General features: G+C 44.5%; 1 long non-coding RNA gene across 1 annotated transcript; it reads left to right on the top strand.

Annotated features, from left to right (window-relative positions):
• Window positions 1-7,813: 7,813 nt before the first annotated feature.
• On the top strand, window positions 7,814-11,220 carry LOC147964375 (uncharacterized). Its single transcript, XR_015609265.1, has 3 exons — window positions 7,814-8,048; window positions 9,198-9,266; window positions 10,887-11,220. It is a non-coding gene; the product is annotated as an uncharacterized LOC147964375 (long non-coding RNA).
• Window positions 11,221-22,103: the final 10,883 nt, after the last annotated feature.

The following is a 22,103-nucleotide window of genomic DNA, read 5'->3' as shown; positions in this document are numbered from 1 at the left end:
AACTCACATACTTATTGCAAAAATCTACAAGTCATCAAAAACCAAGCATTACGCGCATGCTCCTAGGGGGATAGATTGGTAGGAAAAGACCATCGCTCGTCCCCGACCGCCACTCATAAGGAAGACAATCAAATAACACCTCATGTTTCAAATTTGTTACACAACGGTCACCATACGTGCATGCTACGGGACTTGCAAACTTCAACACAAGTATTTGTAAAATTCACAACTAATCAACTAGCACACTCTAATATTACCACCTTTATATCTTAAAACAATTATCAAGTATCAAACTTCTCCTAGTACTCAATGCACTTTTTATGAAAGTTTATATTATACCGATCTTGGATGCCTATCATATTAGGACTAAATTCATAACCAGATGTTCTAAGGGACTCTCAAAATAATATAAGTGAAGCATGAGAGATCAATAATTTCTATAAAATAAAACCACCACCGTGCTCTAAAACATATAAGCGAAGCACTAGAGCAAAATTATCTTGCTCAAAAGGTATAAGTGAAGCATATAGAGTATTCTAATAAATTCCGATTCATGTGTGTCTCTCCCAAAAGGTGTGTACAGCAAGGATGATTGCGGTAAACTAAGAAGTAAAGACTCAAATCATACAAGATGCTCCAAGCAAAACACATACTATGTGGTGAATAAAAATATAGCTCCAAGTAAAGTTACCGATGGACGAAGACGAAAGAGGGGATCCCTTCCGGGGCATCCCCAAGCTTAGGCTTTTGGTTGTCCTTGGATTTTACCTTGGGGTGCCTTGGGCATCCCCAAGCTTAGGCTCTTGCCTCTCCTTGTTCCATAATCCATCAAATCGTTACCCAATACTTGAAAACTTCACAACACAAAACTTAAAAGAAAATCTCGTGAGCTCCGTTAGTAAAAGAAAACAAACCACCATTTCAAGGTACTATAATGAACTCATTATTTATTTATATTGGTGTTAAACCTACTGTATTCCAACTTCTCTATGGTTCATTCACTCTATTACTAGCCATAGATTCATCAAAATAAGCAAACAACACACAAAAAACAGAATTTGTCAAAAACAGAACAATGTGTATTAATCTGTAGGTTTCGAATACTTCTGGAACCCCAAAAATTCTAAAATAAATTCCTGAACGTGAGGAATTTATCTATTAATCATCTTCAAAACGAATTAACTAAATAGCACTCTCCAGTAAAAAATGGAAGCAAATCTCGTGAGCGCTAAATTTTCTGTTTTTTACAGCAAGATCGCAAAGACTTTCCCCAAGTCTCCCCAAAGGTTCTACTTGGCACAAACACTAATTAAAAGCATAAAACCACATATAAACAGAGGCTATATGAATTATTTATTACTAAACAGAACCAAAAAGCAAAGAACAAAAATAAAATTGGGTGGCCTCCCAACAAGCGCTATTGTTTAACGCCCCTAGCTAGGCATAAAAGCAAGGATAGATCTAGGTATTGTCATCTTTGGTATGCAATCCATAAGTGGCCCTCATAATAGATTCATAAGGTAATTTAGTTTTATTTCTAGGAAAGTGTTCCATGCCCTTGCTTAACGGAAATTGGAATATAATATTCCCTTCTTTCGTATCAATAATTGCACCAATCGTTTTAAGGAAAGGTCTGCCAAGAATAATAGGACATGAAGGATTGCAATCAATATCAAGAACAATGAAATCTACGGGCACATAATTCCTATTTGCGAAAATAAGAACATCATTAATTCTTCCCATAGGTTTCTTAATGGTGGAATCCGCAAGATGCAAGTTTAAAGAACAATCATCAAATTCACGGAAACCTAGCAAATCACACAAAGTTTTAGGAATCGTGGAAACACTAGCACCCAAATCACATAAAGCATATCATTCATGATCTTTAATTTTAATTTTAATAGTAGGTTCCCACTCATCATAAAGTTTTCTTGGGATAGAAACTTCCAATTCAAGCTTTTCTTCATAAGATTGCATTAAAGCATCAACAATATGTTTAGTAAAAGCTTTATTTTGACTATAAGCATGCGGAGAATTTAGCACGGATTGCAACAAGGAAATACAATCTATCAAAGAGAAATTATCATAATTAAATTCCTTGAAATCCAATATAGTGGGTTCATTGCTATGTAAAGTTTTGACCTCTCCAATCCCACTTTTATAAATTTTTGCATCAAGATCTAAAAACTCTGAATAATTGGGACGCCTTCTAGCTAAAGTTGACTCATATCCAGTCCCATCATTATCAAGATTCATATTGCAAAACAAAGATTTAATAGGGGACACATCAATAACTTTTAGATCTTCATCATTATTATCATGGAAACTAGAAGAACACGCTTTCACAAAGCAATCTTTTTTAGCATGCATCCTAGCGGTTCTTTCTTTGCACTCATCAATGGAAATTCTCATAGCTTTGAGAGACTCATTGATATCATGCTTAGGTGGAATAGATCTAAGTTTCAAAAAATCAACATCAAGAGAAACTCTATCCACGTTCCTAGCCAACTCATCAATCTTAGACAATTTTTCTTCAATCAAAGCATTGAAACTCTTTTGCGAACTAATAAATTCTTTAATATTAGATTCAAAATCAGAGGGCATCTTATTATAATTTCCATAAGAATTGTTGTAGGAATTACCATAATTAGTAGAGGATTACTAGGAAACGACCTAGGATTAAAATTACCTCTATACGCGTTATTACCAAAATTGTTCCTACCAACAAAATTCACATCCATAGATTCATTATTATTCTCAATCAAAGTAGACAAAGGCATATTATTATGATCAGAAGGGACACTCTTATTAGCAAAAAAAATTCATAAGCTCATCCATCTTTCCACTCAAAACATTGGTTTCTTCTATAGCATGCACCTTTTTATTAGTAGATCTTTCAGTATGCCATTGAGAATAATTAACCATAATATTATCTAGGAGTTTAGTAGCTTCTCCTAAAGTGACTTCCATAAAAGTTCCTCCCGCGGCCGAATCTAAAAGATTTCTAGAAGCAAAGTTCAATCCGGCATAGAAATTTTGTATAATCATCCAAAGATTCAAACCATGTGTAGGGCAATTACGTATCATTAATTTCATCCTCTCCCAAGCTTGTGCAACATGTTCATGATCATGTTGTTTAAAATTCATAATATCTTTTCTAAGAGTGATGATCTTAGAGGGAGGAAAATACTTAGAGATAAAAGCATCTTTGCACTTATTCCATGAATAGATACTATTTTTAGGCAAAGACGAAAACCAAGTTTTAGCACGATCTCTAAGAGAAAACGGGAATAGCTTCAGTTTAACAATATCATTATCCACATTTTCTTCTTTTGCATATCACATAAATCAACAAAGTTGTTTAGATGGGTAGCGGCATCTTCACTAGGAAGGCCGGAAAACGGATCTTTCATGACAAGAATCAGCAAAGCAGCATTAACTTCACAAGATTCAGCATCGGTAAGAGGAGCAATAGGAGTGCTAATAAAATAAATATTTTTGGTATTGGAAAAATCACATGATTTAGTATTACCTTGAGCCATTGTGACAAGCAAGCAATCCAACACACAAGCAAACAAGAAACAAGCAAAAGGAGGCGAACTGGAGAAGAGAAGGGGAACAGAAAAAGAGGGCGAATAAAATGGCAAGGGTGTAGTGGGGGAGAGGAAAACGAGAGGCAAATGGAAAATAATGTAATGCGAGGAATAAGAGTTTGTGATAGGTACTTGGTATGTCTTGACCTGTGTGTAGACTCCCCGGCAACAGTGCCAGAAATCCTTCTTGCTACCTCTTGAGCACTGCGTTGGTTTTCACTTGAAAAGGAAAGGGTGATGCAGCAAAGTAGCGTAAGTATTTCCCTCAATTTTTGAGAACCAAGGTATCAATCCAGTAGGAGGCCACATGCAAGTCCCTCGTACCTACACAAACAAATAAGAACCTCACAACCAACGCGATAAAGGGGTTGTCAATCCCTTCACGGTCACTTACGAGAGTGAGATCTGATAGAGATGATAAAATAATATTTTTGGTATTTTTATGATAAAGATTAAAAGTAAAGATTGCAAAATAAAAGGCAATATCAATAGCTTGTTGACGGAGGATTAATATGATGGAGAATAGACACAGGGGCCATAGGTTTCACTAGTGGCTTCTCTCAAGATAGCATAAGTATTACGGCGGGTGAACAAATTACTGTCGAGTAATTGATAGAAAAGCGAATAATTATGAGAATATCTAGGCATGATCATGTATATAGGCATCACGTCCGTGACAAGTAGACCGACTCCTGCCTGCATCTACTACTATTACTCCACACATCGACCGCTATCCAGCATGCATCTAGAGTATTAAGTTTATAAGAACAGAGTAACGCATTAGGTAAGATGACATGGTGTAGAGGGATAAACTCAAGCAATATGATATAAACCCCATCTTTTTATCCTCGATGGCAACAATACAATACGTGTCGTTTCCCTTTCTGTCATTGGGATCGACCATCGCAAGATTGAACCCAAAGCTAAGCACGTCTCCCATTGCAAGAAAGATCAATCTAGTAGGCCAAACCAAACTGATAATTTGAAGAGACTTGCAAAGATAACCAATCATACATAAAAGATTTTAGAGAAGAATCAAATATTGTTCATAGATAGACTTGATCATAAACCCACAATTCATCGAATCTCGACAAGCACACCACAAAAAGAGTTACATCAAATAGATCTCTAAGAAGATCGAGGAGAACTTTGTATTGAGATCCAAAGAGAGAGAAGAAGCCATCTAGCTAATAACTATGGACCCGAAGGTCTAAAGTAAACTACTCACACATCATCAGAGGGGCCATGGAGTTGATGTAGAGGCCCTCCGTGATCGATGCCCCCTCCGGTGGAGCTCCGGAAAAGACCCCAAGATGGGATCTCTTGGGTAGAGAAGGTTGCGGCGGTGGAAATAGGGTTTTGTGGTGCTCCTGGATCTTTTCCGGGTATATGAGTATATATAGGAGGAAGAAGTAGGTCGTTTGAGTCACGAGGGGCCCACGAGTGGGGAGGGCGCGCCTAGGGGGTAGGCGTGCCCCCTGCCTCGTGGACTCCTTGTTTGTTTCTTGACGTCCACTCCAAGTCCTCTGGATCACGTTTGTTCCAAAAATCACGTTCCCGAAGGTTTCATTCCGTTTGGATTCCATTTGATATTCCTTTTTTGCGAAACACTGAAATAGGCAAAAAAACAGCAATTTGCACTGGGCCTTGGGTTAATAGGTTAGTCCCCAAAACAATCTAAAAGTGTAAAATAAAGCCCATTAACATCCAAAACAGATAATATAATAGCATGGAACAATCAAAAATTGTAGATACGTTGGAGACGTAACACCCCTCCGGGATCCTCCTCCGTAGCCTCCGGTGATGACGGCCCCCTCCGGCAGGGTGCCAGAGAGGACCTAGATTGATTTCTCGTGGCTACAGAGGCTTGCGTTGGTGGAACTTCCGATCTAGGTTATTTTCTAGAGGTTTGGGCATTTATAGGAGAGGTTGGCGTCGAGAACAAGTCAGGGGCCCCCACGGGAAGTCCATGAGGCACAGGGGCGCGCCCAGGGGGTGGGTGCACCCCCACCCTCGTGGGGCCCACGGGACTCCCCTCCAGTAGATTTTTGTTCCAGTATTTTTTATATTTTCCAGAAAAATTCTCCATTGATTTTCATCGCATTCCGAGAACTTTTATTTCTGCACAAAAATAACACCACGGTAGTTCTGCTGAAAACAGCGTTAGTCCGAGTTAGTTCTAATCAAATCATACCAAAATCATATAAAACTATTGTAAACTTGGCATGAATACTTCATAAATTATAGCATCCCCAAGCTTAATTCATGCTCGTCCTCGAGTAGGTAAATGATAATAGAAATAATTTATGAAGTGTGAATGCTAGCAAGTGCATAAGTTTGATCAATGATAGTTCCAATCACTTTTTCTAGCATCATTATATATCATAACAGTAGCTCAACTCATGGACCTTCTCATGATCAAGTAACAAGCTATTCACATGTTAAAGTATAGATCATAAACTTTCTTGAAAACTAACAAACCGTCCTCTTAGTCATCAAACAACTGCAATTCATATTATTTTTGGGAAGGGTCTATGTAAGAGCTTTGATTCAGCAAACTCCACATACTCAACTATCATTTAATCTTTCACAATTGCTAACACTCATGTGATATTTATGGGTTCAAAGTTTTAATCGGACATAGAGAAAGATAGGGGCTTATAGTTTCGCCTCCCAACCTTTTACCTCAAGGCTAATGTCAACAATAATAATTTATGAAAACCTACATCCAAGTGGATATATATATCTGGATCGCTCCAACACAAAGTGCTTGCCAAAGGAAAAAGTGTAAAAAGGAAAGGTGACGAACACCGTGACTCTTGTATAAGGGTAGAAGGTAAAAGTAAAAGATAGGCCCTTCGTAGAGGGAAGCAGAGGTTGTCATGCGCTTTTATGGTTGAATGCACACAATCTTAATGCAAAAGAACGTCACTTTATATTGCCTCTTATGATAAAGACCTTTATTATACAGTCCGTCGCTTTTATTTCTTCCCTATCGCAAGTTCGTATAAAGCTTATTTTCTTCGCACTAATAGATCATACATATTTAGAGAGCAATTTTTATTGCATGCACCGATGATAACTTACTTGAAGGATCTTACTCAATCCATAGGTAGGTATGGTGGACTCTCATGGCAAAACTGGTTTAAGGAATGTTTGGAAGCACATGTAGTATCTCTACTTGGTGCAAAGAATTTGGCTAGCATGAGAGGGAAAGGCAAGCTCAACATGTTGGATGATCCAAGACAATATAACGTTTTGGATATAGGAAAACATTACACATTAAGTTGTCTTCCTTTTCCAACATCAACCTTTTAGCATGTCATATTTTAATGAGTGCTCACAATTGCAAAAGATGTCCAAGATAGTATATTTATATGTGAAATCTCTCTTCTTTCAATATTCTTTCATGAATTATTCAAGTGACCAATTCTGCATTTGCTAACTTCCAATAAGTTTACTACCTATACTTATTATGTAGGAAGTCATTACTCCCCATGTTGTAAGAATATGAAACTTATATAAATTCAGATTTATGATATTCAATTAATTCAACCATTTACTCATAGGATATATGTGAAGCACGTGAGTAAATGATTGTAACGCCCGGATAATCAAGCTATAGTAATTCCCTGCTAATGATGCTACGTCACCACGATTGCTATTGTTAACCTCATGTTAGTTCAAAACCGATTCAAATTCAAATTTGAATTTAAGTCAAACGGTAAAAGTTTTCTAATGACAAAACTAAAATGTTCAATGTGTTGAAAATAATCACTGGGAAATTTTCATGTTGAAACCCACACTTTTATGATATATAAAATGCACTCTAATAATTAAAACGGTGGCTAGAACAACATATTTAAATGCCTTTCCATTTATGAAAAATCCAAACAAACTCAAAAGCATCACAAACTTCTTATGGCAACACTAGCTAATGCAAGGTATTTAAGTGGCCAAGCCCCACTTTTTTAAAAATACATTGCTAGCTAAAAGAAAGTGCAAAATGAAAAGGATAAATGTAAAGCAGAAAGTAAATAAAGAAAAAGAGAGAAAAGCAAAACAAAGCCCCCTGCCGCCTGGGCCAAAACCCCCTCCCCGGCCCAGTTGGCCGCATCAGGCCGGCCCAAACCGACCCAGCCGACCCCCTCACTCCTTTATCCCCCACCCCGGTCTAACCATAGCCCAATACCCCACCACTCGCTCCCCCCACCCCCACGATCCCCTCCACCCCCGATTTGGATCTGAATCGGGCCACGACCGCGTCCACGACGCCATCGGCGCCCCTACCACCGCGCCTGTTGCCGCCGTCCTCTCCGTTGTCGACCACGACGCCGTCGCCGAACCGCCCCGGACCTCGTCGCCTTGTCTCCGTCGTCTCCGCGTGTCGTCCCCGTCCTCCCCCACGAGCCGCTACCCCGAGCCTCGCCGCCCCCTGTGCCCCTGCAAACGCCGGTGAGGCCATCGGCCTCCTCTTTCCCCCACTGCCGCTGCGGTCCTCCATCACGCGCCGGTCGTGCCCGCGCCACCACGCTCACCTCGCCGCGGACCTCGCACCGCCGTTGCTACGCCCGGCCACCGCGCCCCCGCTCTGGCCTGCTCCGCAACGCCCAACACGCCGGCCCCCTGTCGCGCCCGCCGACGACCCTGGCCCCCGCACCACGCTCCTCCCCTCTCTCGCTGGCGGCCTTAATCGCCCCCACGACTCCCTGCCCCGACGCCCTTGCTCCTCGCGTCGTCGCCCCCAGTTCCCCTGCTGCTCCTCCTCCCCTCGTCGGCCCTGCAGATGCCCTCCTCGCGCCGCCGACCCGCCGTTCCTTCGCCGCGCCCCCTGCACCGGCCTCCCCCTGCCTCCTGCCGCTGACCACGGCCCGGCCGCGCCAGCGCCGGCCGGCTGCACCGGCCGCGCCAAGCGGACCCTGTTCCGGCCTCGTCTTGCTACCGGGCGGGCGGCGGCTTCGCCCGCACCCGCATGCCCGCTTTGGCCTCTATGCCAATGACAAACGGGCCCCAGCCCCAGAAACAAAAAATGAATTCTAAAATGATAATTAATTAATTAATTAATTAGGACAGTTAATTAACTTAATTAACCAGTGTTAGTTAATCTAATTAGCTAACTAAACTAAATTAAAACTGTTAATTAGGATAACAGTCAATGACTAAAAGACCCCACGCGTCAGTTGACCCAGTCAATAGTCAATGTTGACTGCTGACATCATGCTGATGCAGTAAATATATTTTTGATCTGAATTAATTCTATTAATGAAAAAATGAATTAAAACTTTAAAACTTAATAGAAAATAAACCGTAACTCGGATGAAAATGTTTTCTACATGAAGGTTGCTCAGAACGACGAGACGAATCCGAATACGTAGCCCGTTCGTCCGCCACACATCCCTAGCATAGCGAACACACAACTTTTTCCCTCGGTCCGTTTGTCCGAAAATGAGAAACACCGAGAATACTTTCCTGGATGTTTCCCCCTTTATCAGTACCACCTCCTACCGCGTTAGGTCACACCCGACACATCTTATTGCCATGTTATGCTTTGTGGTGCTATGTTGCTTTATATTTACTATTTCTTCCCCATCTTTTCTCCGGTAGACCCCGAGACCGATGTTACCCATGTGATCGACTACGTCGACGACGACCCCTCCTTGCCAGAACAACCAGGCAAGCAAACCCTCCTTGAGCATTCCGATATCGCCCATTTCTTTCCTTCTCATGCTTGCATTAGAACTGCTACTGCTTTCTATATGATCCTACTCTGATGCATAGCCTGTTGTTGTTACCTGCTTTTATACCTTACCTGCTTATCCTAAACTGCTTAGTATAGGTTGGTTAGAGATCCATCAGTGACCCCACCTTGTCCCAGTTGCCTCGCTTATGTTCGATGACTCGATCAACGTGATCGATGTCCAGGCCCCGACACCGCACATCACCCCCCCTAGTTGTATGACTCTGCAGAGTTACCATCGAGTGCCGAGGGTGGAACCTCTTACATCACTCCTGATGAGATCTCCGTAGTGTAGCTATACGGTCGAGGTCATCGAGGGTGATTTCCTCCTTAACCACTTCCGTTACGGCTCTGTCGTGCAACCCATCAAACGTGAACCTCGAGGGTGGATCCTCTTACGTTCACCTTGATGACAACATCGAGTGGAATTCACCGGGGGTGATTCCTCGGGTTTTCCCTTTGGTGTTAGACACACAGTTACTATGGTTACTATGACTTTACACTGAACCATGTTACTGAAGACGGGTCGACCCTGAGGGGTACCCGCGCGAGCTTAATAGCGAGTGATGTGGAGTCGGGTTGACCTGGAAGGTGCCCGCGAGATACTTACGAGGCGTGGCCGGGCATTCTTAGCCCTTGCCGCAAGTACTCGAGACGGGGCAACGGGGTCACATCGATCGTGAGTCTCTGCTCATTACCACGCGTTCCTAATCCACTACGATTTGGATATTTGATCCGAGGGGCCTCTGGCCTGATAGCACTAACCATCACGTGGGCATAGTATGGGCGTTCTGCGTCGTATACATCAACCGAAGCTTAATAGACGCCAGCGACTGAGCGGCGCGCTCCGGGTTGGACTGCGTAAGCTCCTGCCTTGTTGAAGGAGGTAGCTAGGTCTGCTCACCGGCCGCGTTCGCAATGTGCAGGAGTTCCCGGGGAGATGGCCCATGACCCCTAGGGGCATAGGTTTAGTCCGGCGTGCTGACCTCTCTATTAAGCCTAGGTTGGGTTGCGGCGTATTGTTTGGCCGAGGCCGGGCATGACCCAGGAAAGTGTGTCCGGCCGGAGTTAATCGAGCATGGTGGGTAAGTTGGTGTACCCCTGCAGGGAGGAAAACATCTGTCGATAGCCTGTCCTACGGTAACGGACACTTGGAGTTGTATCCCGATCGATACAACTAGAACTGGATACTTGTGATGAGACTTGGAGATGAGACTTGGATATGAGATGATAACTGGATAGTATGGCTCTGGGATTGCTTTCTCGCAGGGAGTCGAGTAAGGATCTCTGGCCGAGGTTGATAACACTACTACTTTACATTATGTTGGTCTGTACTCTTCTATATGCTGCAAGATGCTTGAAGATGCTAGTCTTCGATAGGCGAGCCTTTTCCCTTCTTTCTGGCATTCTGCACTTTAGTCCACAGATACAACCCTTTTCCTTTGATACAGATTCATACTTAGTTTAGATCTGATGTAAGTCTTGCGAGTACTTTGGATGACTACTCACGGTTGCTTTGCTACTTCTTTCCCCCCATACCCGATTGTTGCGACCAGATGACGGATCCCAGGAGCCAGACGACACCACTGATGACTACTGCTACCCCGAGGGTGCCTACTACTACGTGACGGCCGCTGACGACTTGGAGTAGTTAGGAGGCTCCCAGGCAGGAGGCCTTGCCTTTTCGATCAATGTTTCTTTTGTGCTAGCCTTCTTAAGGCAAAACTTGTTTAACTTATGTCTGTACTCAGATATTGTTGCTTCTGCTCACTCTTGTGTTTTCGAGCTTCTGTATTCGAGCCCTCGAGGCCCCTGGCTTCTAATATCAAGCTTGTATTATTTAATTTGTGTTAGAGTTGTGTTGTGATATCTTCCCGTGAGTCCTTGATCTTGATCCTATACATTTGCGTGTATGATTAGTGTACGATTGAATCGAGGGCGTCATAAGTTGGTATCAGAGCCGACTGCCTGTAGGTAGCCCCCTTTCCAACTCCTTGGCCGAAGTTGAGTCTAGTCACTACAAAAACTTTTACTAACTTGGCCGTGTGGCTTACGGGCACACGTCGCCATTGGGTGGTATTAGGATCTTTTATTCCTCGTCTATACTCTGGGACTCTGATCTCTCTTCTATTCGGGTTAAATGGTTTTACTAACTCGAACATTAGGATCTCGTGATCGCATCCGCTCGGAGAGCCCCCTTATTTCAGATGATCGCCTGCTGCATCAGAAGATTCCGAAGATACTCTACGATATTCTCTCGAGACTTTGTACCTGTTGCCTTTGCAATTCCCTACCAGCAAAATATCCTTATGGATAACTACACACACTCGCCAATCTTACATTCTATCCCATTGATCTTGTTATTACAAGATGCCCTGAACTGCTCTCCTTTTTCCGAGAATCCTTTGAGCTTACTGCCTTGCAGTTCCTTGTCATTTGAATACCCCTACGGATAACTTTGTGCACCTATCGAGTATCCGCTCATCCTCAGTTGATTCTTGTACTTCACAAAAGTCTTCGTAATACCATTCGTTCTTGTGAAATTCCTCAACAGCCTATTGTTCTTGGATTTCTTGCTTGCTTGCATTATGGTTAATACCATAAGTCTGGTAATCTTATTGTCATCCTTTGTCGTTATCATTTTGATTCCCTTGATTCAATGTGTTGCGAATGCACGCAATCCTCAACCAGATCATAGAATTCCTCCTTCTGGCTCAGACGCCATTTTCAACATGAACTGGTTCTCGACCAATCAAATTGACGAGTGCACCCCTAAGTCTATACAACTTACTCGTCCTTTATCAGTGCGTTCGCTTCTGATTTGTTGACTTGGAAATTATAATTCCTTTGCATTCGAGCCTTGAGTTAGTCAGTTGTTTCTATAATCTGATCTCGTTGCATTCCTTCTTCCTCTGGTTGAATACTGATGCTCACATCAAATCCCTTGTGGACCACCAGACCCCCTTTTTTCGGATTTTATCCGACAACGTCCTTCATATTCAATAAGCTTGTGAGCCTATCCTCGGATAAATAATGCTATTGGTAAATTGTATCCTCCGCTTTCTCAAGCATGCTCTACTACCGAGCTTGTGTTATTTATTCTTGAAATTTATGATATATGTTCCTAAGATGCCTCGATGGGTTGAACCTATGCCTTCCCTAATCTGTGTGAACTCGAAAGTTATGCGGGTTATACTCTACTGGCTTTTTGTCAGGTAAAATTTCAATACTACAACTTCATCAAGAGCGAGAAGTAAAATGAAAGGTTATGCATTGTAGAAGTGGGAGTCGACCTTGAACCTTGTGTTCATGCCCACGGACACGGTGTGGGACTTATCATGAAAGCTTCTTGCAAGGATATTTAATCATTTGGGTAATTCTTCCGGTATCATAAATTGGATCCCTTGCAGTTATGGTCCCGACCATATTTCCTCCTTGATCCCATTTACTGGGTAAGTTAAAATTACTTATCCTCTGCAAATCATTTCCCCTGTCCAACCTCTACTCCGATTTACCTTCTGGCATTACACCTAGTACTTGATACTGGGAAGCTTTATACCCCATCACATCATTCCTAGCCTGATCGGCTATATTTTATCATGACAACTTTTTAACTGTGCTACCTGGTCCTTATGCCCGGAGCAACTTCCGACGATGAGCTAAGCTTACGTCGATCTTCCTCATCTTATCATTTTGCCTTGAACATCAAGCTTAATTTCGAGTTTGTGTCGTACCCATGGTTCCACTAACCTTTCGCTTCGTCATTCCTTTGACTGGATGTCATCGCCGATCGATTACATCTTCATGAAATCTCTCGACAAATGTGTCGTGATCATCATCAACATTCTGAGCTTTTCCAGGATATCAATCAAATTCATGACGAGAAATACAATCCTTGCCCCTCGATGATTTGTGTTATCATCAACAACATTCTTGTCTTTTCCCCAACACAATCTTGTTCATATAATTTTGGAATTACATCTTGTTTGACATGTCGATGGATTGCAGCTGAACCCATCGGCCACATCCCCATCTATTTCCTGTTAAAAATTTCCTTAGATGTTGTAGAAAATTCCCGATGGATCCGTTGTGAATCCAAGGTCCGACCTTTAACCGATGACCATGTCAATGCTATCCCGAAGCATGATAGTGGTACTCAAACATCAACAAGAACATTGGAAGCATAATACTAAATGTTTCTTGATCATTTATCCAAACACCATTGTATGGGTAATGTCATGAAATTTCTTTCCCCTTACCTAAATGGTTTTATACTTCTATCCAGTCATGGATATCATGCTATGCTTGTCCTTGGGAAGGATATACCCCTGAAATATGTGTTAAACACATTTTCATTTCCATTGTTCTGTTTAATCTGACAATTACATTTTCCTTTCCATTGGTTTGTTTAAACCTTATTGTGATCTATATTATATAAGCAGTAATATTTCCCTGCTTATGTAAACACCTTGGTGTACAACTCTATCAGTAAGACCCTGTTACTACTGTTGATGACAATCCGGTAACCCCCGATGGATGAGAACTTTGCCTATTGGTCTGCCCCGTTCAACGAGCAGGAAAATGGTTCTCTTCGTCCCTCGCCCTTGGTACCAACGTTGTTGCCAACATAACTGACAGACTATCCTCTCCCATGCTTTGCTACCATGACCGTGCAATATGCCGACGTCCTTCCTACTTTTGAACCACATGGTGGGCCCATAACCCACATTTCCACAGGATCGGAACCCGACTCTCCTGTACAACCTTGATTCTGAAATATTCTTGGCACTCAACTTCGTATGTAATACACGAGCTAACTTCCTCACCATGTTTCATTTTGGTATTAGAGGCGACATTATTCTTCCTTGCTCTGAATCCCTTCATCGCCTATTTTAGGCATCAGCTGGATGCCTACCTGGTTAAAACTTGTTGAATCTCCATATAGCACTCTCGATACGTCCTGGTGCTTCTACAATCTCCTTTGAGATAACTACCGGATGCTGATCCTTTCAGACAATTGTCCCTATAGCTTCCTTCTTACTCCACCTCTTAAATCTCTAGACGAGATTTCTTGTAGTGGAGGAGATTTGTAACGCCCGGATAATCAAGCTACAGTAATTCCCTGCTAATGATGCCACATCACCATGATTACTGTTGTTAACCTCATGTTAGTTCAAAACCGATTCAAATTCAAATTTGAATTTAAGTCAAACGGTAAAAGTTTTCTAATGACAAAACTAAAATGTTCAATGTGTTGCAAATAATCATTGGGAAATTTTCATGTTGAAACCCACAATTTTATGATATATCAAATGCACGCTAATAATTAAAACGGTGGCTAGAACAACATAGTTAAATGCCTTTCCATTTATGAAAAATTCAAACAAACTCAAAAGCCTCACAAACTTTTTATGGCAACACTAGCTAATGCAAGGTATTTAAGTGGCCAAGCCCCACTTTTTACAAAATACATTGCTAGCTAAAAGAAAGTGCAAAACGAAAAGGATAAATGTAAAGCAGAAAGTAAATAAAGAAAAAGAGAGAAAAGCAAAACAAAGCCCCTTGCCCCGTGGGCCAAAACCCCCCTCCCCGGCCCAGTTGGCCGCATCAGGCCGGCCCAAACCGACCCAGCCGACCCCCCCTCACTCCCTTATCCCCCACCCCGGTCTAACCATAGCCCAATACCCCACCACTCGCCCCCCCACCCCCACGATCCCCTCCACCTCCGATTTGGATCTGAATCGGGCCACGACCGCGTCCATGACGCCATCGGTGCCCCGACCACCGCGCCTGTTGTCGCCGTCCTCTCCGTCGTCGACCACGACGCCGTCGTCGAACCGCCCCAGACCTCGTCGCCTTGTCTCCGTCGTCTCCGCGTGTCGTCCCCGTCCTCCCCCACGAGCCGCTACCCCGAGCCTCGCCGCCCCCTGTGCCCCTGCAAACGCCGGTGAGGCCCTCGGCCTCCTCTTTCCCCCACTGCCGCTACGTTCCTCCATCACGCGCCGGCCGTGCCCGCGCCACCACGCTCACCTCGCCGCGGACCTCGCACCGCCATTGCTACGCCCGGCCACCGCGCCCCCGCTCTGGCCTGCTCCGCAACGCCCAACACGACGGCCTCCTGTCGCGCCCGCCGACGACCCTGGCCCCCGCACCGCGCTCCTCTCCTCTCTCGCTGGCGGCCTTAATCGCCCCCACGACTCCCTGCCCTGCTCGCGCGTGCCTGCCCCGACGCCCTTGCTCCTCGCGTCGTCGCCCCCGGTTCCCCTACTGCTCCTCCTCCCCTCGCCGGTCCTGCAGATGCCCGCCTCGCGCCGCCGACCCGTCGTTCCCTCGCCGTGCCCCCTGCACCAGCCTCCCCCTGCCTCCTGCCGCTGACCACGGCCCGGCCGCGCCAGTGCCGGCCGGCTGCACCGGCCGCGCCGAGTGGACCCTGCTCCGGCCTCATCTTGCTACCGGGCGGGCTGCGGCTTCGCCCGCACCCGCATGCCCGCTTTGGCCTCTATGCCAATGACAAACGGGCCCCAGCCCCAGAAACAGAAAATGAATTCTAAAATGATAATTAATTAATTAGGATAGTTAATTAACTTAATTAACCAGTGTTAGTTAGTCTAATTAGCTAACTAAACTAAATTAAAACTATTAATTAGGATAACAGTCAATGACTAACAGACCCCACGCGTCAGTTGACCCAGTCAACGGTCAATGTTGACCGCTGGCGTCATGCTGATGCAGTAAATGTAGTTTTGATTTGAATTAATTCTATTAATGAAAAAATGAATTAAAACTTTAAAAATTAATAGAAAATAAATCGTAACTTGGATGAAAATGTTTTCTGCATGAAAGTTGCTCAGAACGACGAGACGAATCCGAATACGTAGCCCGTTCGTCCGCCACACATCCCTAGCATAGCGAACACACAACTTTTTCCCTCCGATCCTTCTGTCCAAAAACGCGAAACACTGGGAATACTTTCCAGGATGTTTCCCCCCTTTACCGGTACCACCTCCTACCGTGTTAGGTCACACCCGGCACATCTTATTGTCATGTTATGCTTTGTGGTGCTATGTTGCTTTATATTTACTGTTTCTTCCCCCTCTTTTCTCCGGTAGACCCCGAGACCGATGTTGCCCCTGTGATCGACTACGTCGACGACGACCCCTCCATGCCAGAACAACCAGGCAAGCAAACCCCCCTTGAGCATTCCGATATCGCCCATTTCTTTCCCTCTCATGCTTGCATTAGAACTGCTACTGCTTTTTGTATGATCCTACTCTGATGCATAGCCTGTTGTTGTTACCTGCTTTTATACCTTACCTGCTTATCCTAAACTGCTTAGTATAGGTTGGTTAGAGATCCGTCAGTGACCCCACCTTGTCCTAGTTGCCTCGCTTATGTTCGATGACTCGATCAACGTGATCGACGTCGATCCCCTCTTTCATCTTCGTCTATCGATAACTTTACTTGAGGCTATATTGGTCAGCGATTCGAACTACAACAAAAGTCGGAGCTATCAACGGGGAAGCTAATGGCGCTTCCTCTCCACCTCCTCCCACCTCCACCCAACAATGGTGCCTAAGGATCTAGATCATCATGGAGGGTCTTCTGCATTGGGATTTCTCCCCCGGCCTTGCGGTCGCGGCTCAGGTGCGTCAACGTTTTGGATCTACGATCCACTTCTCCCCTTCCGATGGTTGCAAGGAATTCTTTCTGGTGGTTAGCTTTTCTTCGGCCTCCTTTACGCTTAATGAAGAATCTGTTGCATTGGCTCTACAATGCTCCATTGGAGGCATTCCATCGGGCTTACGGGTTAAGCATCTGGATGGCCGTCGTTTTCGGTTCTCGGTTGCCTCTAATCGGGTTGGTCATTTCATCTATGGTCTCAAGGATCGAGTTTGGCCAGACTTCGTCTGCCATTTTAGTCTCTTTCGACCAGGATTGCATTCCACTATGCACAACCCTCACTCCTGGCACTTGGATCAGTAAAACCGTGAGATCATCACCAGATCACCTATTGCATGCAAGTCCGCACATTGTTTTAGGTCTGATCGTGGTCACGTGATTGAGGCTTCGTCTCTGAATGTTCTCGCGCAAGCTGGATTTTCGGTTCAGATTAATGGTGTGGACAATACTTCGTGCTCGCCGCCGGTCACTCTCCGGCAGCCTCCGGTTGGCCGACATGAATCTCTTGGTAAGGAAAGTACTGTACCTAGTAATGAGCCTTTTATGGCTAATTCCCTGACTTTTGGTCACATTAATGTGGATTTGTCTGGTCGGTCGGCTGACGTTGTGGATATCAATCAACGGCGATTTGAGGGGCCTATCTTCCAAAATCAGGCTTGGCACCAAATTGCTGGATTTATTTTGCGTCACATTCTGGATCATTACAATATGGGTGTCTCGGTGGAAAAAATTGCTTCGTTATGGAATTTGGTCTCGGTCCCCACCCCGGAATTCATTTATAATAAATTGGTCATATGTAGTAATTGCAATGGCATTGATCATCGGGTGGCAAATTGCCCGAGTCGGGGCTGCCAGGTTTGTTCTCAAAGCCCTTGTCAGTGTCTACAGGATTGCCCTGTTCCCAGCCCACCTGCTTCAAAACCTTTGGCGTGCACCATATGCGCCGCTACGGCCCACGCTTTCTTTGAGTGCCCAGCTAAATCCTACTGTGAGGCTTGTGGGCTCTTGGGCCACTTATTCCGTCAATGTGGCTCCCCAGGGACTAGCTACTTATTTTGGAGACCAATTTTACGTGCACAAAATTCTAGTTTCTCTGTAATTGATACATTTCCATCGATCAAAGATTCTAATTCTAGGGCGCATGGAAAGTATCGTTGGAAAGATAATGATCGCGTCTTGTCTGGGATTATACCGCAGAAATTAACTGCCACTTCCTATCAACACCCACCTGCCACCCGGGGCCGCTCAGCCGTGCGATGCTCATCCTATGGACACGGTGGCCACGCGGTGGATGCCTGTCAGAAACTTTTGCACAAGCGCCGAGGAGTCTGGGTTCCAAAATCAATACACGAGGCGGACGATACGCATTCTTCCTTCTTGCAGTCTGGGCACGCCTCTGCTCCTGCTCCCCCCACCGCTCCAATGGCGAACTATCCACTCAACATCGTCCCCTACCTTCCGCCAGGCATGACCATTGAGCTTGGACCGGCTGACCGCAAGGTGCGTGCGGACATGGTCGTCGGCCTAATCCCTCCTCTGCGCCACGATTTCTTGGCCATTGCTGAGGCCAACAGATTCGTCCCCTTCCACCAGAAAGCTGATCTGCGAAACATCATCGAAGGTCTGCTCCATGAATCACACTATTTCCCTTCTGAAGTTTCGGATCATCCACTAGGGATTGGTTTGTTTGGGTTTGCCTCGTCTGTCATCCGGGATACGGTGGTCGGAACCACCTTTGACCTTGATGAAAATGAGGTCGAGGAGCACACTGTTATTTCTTTTGTTCCGCATGATGCTACCCTTAACATGCGCCTGACCACTTTTGGTCCGGAGGTGTGGATTCTGTATGCGGGCTTCCCCTACGATTACCAGACACAGCACTACATGCACAAGTCCGTTGATTCTTTTGGTGCTTTAGTTGATTGGAATAATCCTAGAGGAGATAGGAGGCTGGTGCTTGTTAAAGTCAGGGTAATCCACTTGTGCTTAGTGCCTAAAAGTCTGGTTGTCCGTCAGATTGGAGGGGCTAGGCAATGCTGGATGGTTGTTGTTACTATGCTTCGGAGTAATGATTGGAATGCTCACCTGCCTGAGGTTCCTCCAGCCGGGGAAGATCCACCACCCCCTGATGGTATTCCTCATCCGCTTCATGGGAATGGTCTGAATGCAGAGCAAATGTATCAACAGCAGCTTCATAACTGGCTGGCTCAGAATGTAGTGGCGGATGCTGCAGCCAATGAGGATGATAATGTGGTTGTTGATGAGGGTAATGACATTGAGGTTCACCCTGAGTGGGGTGTGTGGCCACCTCCTCCTCCACAAGCACCTCCTGCTCTGTACAACTTCCAACAATGGTTGGCTGGGGAGGGGCTTCAGATTGAACATGGCATTGTGCCACCACAGAATTTACATGACAGCCCTGGAGCGGCCTAGAATGACTCTATTTCTGTACCCTCAAGTTCAGACTCCAGTGCAACCATCTCTGATTCATATGTTCTTGTGCCTGTCAACCTCATGAACTAGTACTGGCCACAAAATGCTACTGGTGCTCCTATAGCTAGCAATGATGCATCTGCATTGGCCACTCCTGGGTCTAGCACTGCAGTACCTGCTTTGGTTACTCCTGGAACCAGTCAAATTGCTCTTCCTATCAGTTCTGAACCTGCAAATCTGCCCAATAATGTGATGGAGTTATCTCTAAATTTTACTGCTGCTGGACTGCATTTGGATATGTCTACTCAAGGAGATTTCGTACCTGCTATGCTCATCAGGGACTGCATCCCCATGCTCAGGTTAAACACTTATCTTGCTGCTGCTATCAAGCCCATTGTGGCCTCTTTTGGCCCATGGAGTAACCACTATGGTTTTCAGCAAGATTCTGTCACTCTTAAAGTCACCATCTCTGAAAATGAGGGTCTTCTGATAGTGGTCTCTGCTTCCAAAACTATAGCAAATGCTTCTTCTTCAACTGCTATCATTGAAGACCTCTCTGAAGCTGTTAGCCAGGAGCTCAGTGTGGATATGGTTGATCAAACTGCAGTATCTGAAGAAGCCTTATCTGAATCACTGGACATGCAGATTGTTCCTGTCGACCAAGTGTAGCAGCCTCCTCCAACCGTTTCAGATTTTGCTGGCTCCTCTACGATCCTCACCCGCAAAGGCAAATATGTTGTCCCTGAATGTGCTATTGCTCTGCGTAGAAGTGCACGCACCAACAAATATGATGGTTTTAAAGTCCATCAGGTCTCTGACATCAAGGCAAAAACCTCTAAAGTTAAACCCCGGGTGATCCCCACTGCTCTCACTATCAGGGAGGTCAATGATGCTGAGCAGATCCCGCCGCCTACACCTGTCAGGGTGATCCAGCAGATTGGCACGGTGCTGTGCGCAATTCCTACTGAAGAACTCAAGGACGAAGCACTCCTGGCTCCACAGGAGGAGGAGCCCCCGGCCTCGACCTAATCGCTCTTTTGCAGGCCTTTTTCTTTACTTCAGCAATGAATCTTTTGGTAAACTGGAATGTCTTATGTTGGAACGTACGTGGGTTAAATTCTGGGGACAAGCAGTTAGCGCTTTCAAATGCTATTACCTCTAGTCGCTGTGCGGTGATATGTTTGCAAGAAACTAAGAAACCATCTTTTGATTTGTCTTTCATTAAGTCTTGCTGCCCTCGTCGATTTGATCAATTTGCGTTTATACCTTCTCGGGGGGCTTCGGGGGGTATTGCCACTATTTGGAATAGCACTATTTTCTCGGCTGATGTGCTTCTATCTGAAGATTTTGCACTGGTCACACGTTTCAAATCAACTCAATCGGCGCAATGTTGGACGTTGGTTAATGTCTATGGTCCTTGCCAAGGTGAGCAGAGGGAACAATTCATCCAATGGTTGTGCTCACTTAATATTCCCTCAAATGAAGATTGGCTCTTTGTGGGCGACTTTAATTTTATACGTGCCCCTGATAATCGTAATAAACCAGGAGGCAACATTAATGACATGAACACATTTAACGACTTCATTCGTTGCCAAAGCCTTATTGAATTACCTATCAAGGGACGTTCCTTCACGTGGAGCAACATGCAGTTGGACCCTCTTTTAGAACAATTGGATTGGTTTTTTACAAGTACCAACTGGACCACGTCTTACCCAAAAACTTTGGTTAAACCACTCGGTAAGCCAGTCTCTGATCATATTCCCTGTGTGGTTACCATTGAAACAAATATTCCTAAATCCAAACTATTTCTCTTCGAATCCTTCTGGGTCCAACATCCGGGCTTCATGCAAATTGTTGAATCTTCTTGGGCTAAACCGGTGCACTCCTCAAATACTGCCACCATTTTGTGCCAAAAATTCAAAACTTTGAGACACGACCTTAAACATTGGAGCAAAGGTATTTCTAAGCTATCTGTGGCTATTGAGAACTCAAATAAAGCCCTTTGTGAGCTTGATGAGCTTGAAAATAAACGGACATTATCCATACCTGAAGCTAATTTTCGAAGAATCCTCAAGGCACACATCATAAGATTGTTACGATATCAACAAACTTATTGGAAAAAGCGGTGCACTATCAGATGGGTCAAGCTCGGGGACGAGCCTTCCAAGTTTTTCCAGGCCTTGGCCTCTGAAAGATATAGGAAGAACAACATTGCTACTCTAACAACACCAGATGGCACCTTGGTGGAGGATCATACAGGAAAAGAGTCTATAATCTTTCAGACATTTAAAGAAAGGATGGGAACATCACGACCATACAATATGAAATTCAACCTTGCCAGAATAATCAAGAAATGCAACAGACTCGATGAGCTGACCATTCCTTTCACAAATGAAGAGATTGACAAAGTTGTGAGAGAAATGCCCGCTGACAGAGCCCCTGGTCCGGACAGCTTTAATGGTTTATTCTTAAAACGATGTTGGCCAATCATCAAGAATGACTTTTATAACCTGTGCAATCAATTCCATAATGGACAGCTCAATTTGGAAAGCATTAATGAGGGCTTCATCACCCTCATCCCCAAAGTTGGGACTCCTGAGTCTCTCAATGACTATCGACCGATAACGCTTCTCAACTGTTGTCTCAAAGTTGTTACAAAA

Source organism: Triticum urartu, chromosome 6A (genome assembly GCF_056163025.1).
Source record: "Triticum urartu cultivar PI428250 chromosome 6A, HENAU_Tu73, whole genome shotgun sequence".
Taxonomy (NCBI): domain Eukaryota; kingdom Viridiplantae; phylum Streptophyta; class Magnoliopsida; order Poales; family Poaceae; genus Triticum; species Triticum urartu.
This window is presented reverse-complemented; position numbering and strand designations above follow the sequence as displayed.